General features: G+C 41.4%; 1 non-coding gene across 1 annotated transcript; it reads left to right on the forward strand.

Moving 5' to 3' along the window:
* Positions 1–2,189: 2,189 nt before the first annotated feature.
* LOC122469675 lies at positions 2,190–2,296 on the forward strand. Its single transcript, XR_006293570.1, has one exon. It is a non-coding gene; the product is annotated as a U6 spliceosomal RNA (small nuclear RNA).
* Positions 2,297–2,918: the final 622 nt, after the last annotated feature.

Below are 2,918 nucleotides of genomic sequence, written 5' to 3' on the forward strand. Positions count from 1 at the left end.
CTCCCTCTCTGCCCTTCCACTGTTTGCACTCTCCCAAAAAAATAAATAAAATTTTAAAAAGGAAAGAAAAAAAAAGAAAAACAAAACATGCCCATAATCTAATCTTGCCCAGCTACTATGACCAGTGAAAAGAAGATGACAGAATTAGGTAAGGCAAAAGTGGTTTGCTCTTTCTCCAAAAAAGTTGTAGAGTGAGTCATCTGGAGAATAAGTGTAGATTACATATTTATAGGTGAATTTGAAGAGCAGAATTTCATAATTCACCTTTCCAAAGTACATAATAGTTTTAAAGAAAACATAAAAAAATAGCACCCATCTCATAGCATTTAAGTTGTCAAAAGTTTATTTGGAAAAAATGTTTGACTGGGTTGTTTGAAACCTGAAACAAATTTGTTCATCTAAACATTGCTACAAATGGTAGTAGGGCTATAATGTACCTGCCCCTATGTCTTTGTTGGTCTCTCCAGAAGTAAATCCTGACACAAGGATTCCAGTGCAGGTAGCTCATTTGGGTAATGAAGGGAACATTGACAGGGAAAAGTGAAACAAGGAAGGGAAGTATTCCAACAAAAGGTACATTGTCAAGCCAGCTACCACTGTGGGTAATGAGATAATCCCTCTGGAGAACCCCAGAGTAGCCAAGTAGACATCCCAGAGTTATCCCACTATATGATCGAGGAAGCTGGAATATTGATGCCCCAACTTTCATCTGTCTATAGTTGAGGGCTTCTGGTGAGTGCAGAGGTCATTAACTATAGAGCTTCTGGCCTGGAAGAATAAAGAATGGGCAGGCAAAGCTGGTTTCCCAGTCAAGAAAAAAAAATTGGGAAATAAATGTGGATGTTGGCAGTTATGCTGAAGTGAAAAAAAGGAGGAAATATGGAGACAATATGGACAAGAAACCAATGATCTCCATTACATTATACTAATACCACCTCCAAGAATTCTATGAGAAAATATCTGGGCTGAGGGGAAGAATTAGAGGAGAGGCTAACAAAAAAAGAAAAGGAATATAAAGAGGACATTTCAATAAATTAGTTCGCTTCATCTGCATGAGTAAATTAATCTCTCTGTGTCCCTCACCCCACAGGGCTTAACTCCCCTACTGCTAGTCGTTAATGCAATGCTTGTGTCTACTTTTCAGAGGATAAAATTATTCACTCCATGAAAATATATGATCTTCCATTGAGTGCCTAAGTAGACTGATGTGGCCATGACACAAGGACATCTGTAGGAAATGGTGAGGAAAAGGAATATAACAACAATAATAGTAGTAATAATGATGGGCTCAAACTGAACAGCAGGTGTCCTGATTTGCCAATTTTGAATCCTGTGTTGTGGACTGAGAGAAACATCAAAGCTGTTCAAACATGGAAATGAAATTAACTAAGTCTTTTTTTTTTATTTTTTAATGTTTATCTATTTTTACAGAGAGAAAGAGAGTGCAAGCAGGGGAGGGGCAGAGAGAGAGGGAGACACAGATCCAAAGCAGGTTCCAGGCTCTGAGCTGTCAGCACAGAGCCTGACACAGGGCTTGAACCCGTGGACCACAAGATCATGACCTGAGATGAAGTCAGAGGCTTAACTGACTGAACCACCCAGGTGCCCCTAAAAAGTCTTTAAGATGAAACTCCTTCCACAGTTGGAAACAGGGAGAGAGAATGAGTTGTGCTAAAAGAGCTGCACCCCATCAGAGATGAGGAAGGCATAAAGCCCAACTCCTAGGTGCACCTGCTGGTGTGGAACTATGAACTGCCCTGCTCTGGCCTCTCTTGGACCTGGGAACTGTGCCCTGAGACTCAGCTGCTTGAGGCTCACAGAGCCCAATCATAAACAAGAAATGGAAAGATCTATGAAGAAACTAGGTAGGAGCCAAGAAGATTGATTCCTGCTGTAACTGCGCAGCCCTCTATGCCTGAGATCTCATCACACTTTCCCCCATCTCTCATTTCTGGAAAATCAGAAGAGGCTCTGTCCCTAAAACCCATGATTGACAACACTCAGCAGAGGCCCAGTGAGTGGCTTCCTTCATACAGCCACCATACCCCATGTTACTTTGATAGACTTTCCCTTGGGCAGCTGGCAGGTGCTCCAAGTAGTTTGGAGATTGACTAGACCTCTTGTCATCCCTGAGAAGTTTGTGGCTGGAAAAGGTAATATTTTCTACTCTACTGGAATACAAAGGCAGAGTGCTCGCTTCGGCAGCACATATACTAAAATTGGAACGATACAGAGAAGATTAGCATGGCCCCTGAGCAAGGATGACATGCAAATTCATGAAGCGTTCCATATTTTTGCTAATTGGAATACAAAGGCAGAAGGCATCAGGGTCTCCAGAGAAAGCAGGCCCCATGGGAAGAAAAGAACTAGCACAGAACAGTCTCCTGATACCATTCTTCTTCTAGAAGTAGAAAGGTGATTCTCATGGAGTAGGGCTCACTCCCTGGAGGCTCTGCTTATAATCCCTCCAACCCCTGGCAAACACCAAGAGATCATCCTATTTCTACACTTTCACTCCTTGATGGTTTTGTGGAAGAGACCACCTCTCCTCTGCAGGAAGATCAGACACCATAAGAGAAAACTTCAGGTTTGGATTGCCCTTTTGTCCCCTTGAAAGGAATGAAATCGTGCTTGGAGGAGAAAATAAACATAAAAGAGCTAGAAAAGCTAGAAAAGGTACTACCCCCTAAATAAGTCTCCCCTTTACTTTGCTTCAGGTACATATTCTAGAGCTAACAATTCCTAAGCATTTTTGTGTGTCAGGAGGTAGATAAGATTCTTCCACAGGTTCTCTCATTCAACCATTTGGTGAAAGTGTTACTCAGCTCATTTTACAGATGAACAAACCAGGAAATAGTTTATATAATTGATCTGAGAAAGTTTCCACAGTTGGTAAAGTATGATTTGTAATTCAAACC

The sequence above is a fragment of the Prionailurus bengalensis genome, chromosome B3 (genome assembly GCF_016509475.1).
Source record: "Prionailurus bengalensis isolate Pbe53 chromosome B3, Fcat_Pben_1.1_paternal_pri, whole genome shotgun sequence".
NCBI classification, from domain to species: domain Eukaryota; kingdom Metazoa; phylum Chordata; class Mammalia; order Carnivora; family Felidae; genus Prionailurus; species Prionailurus bengalensis.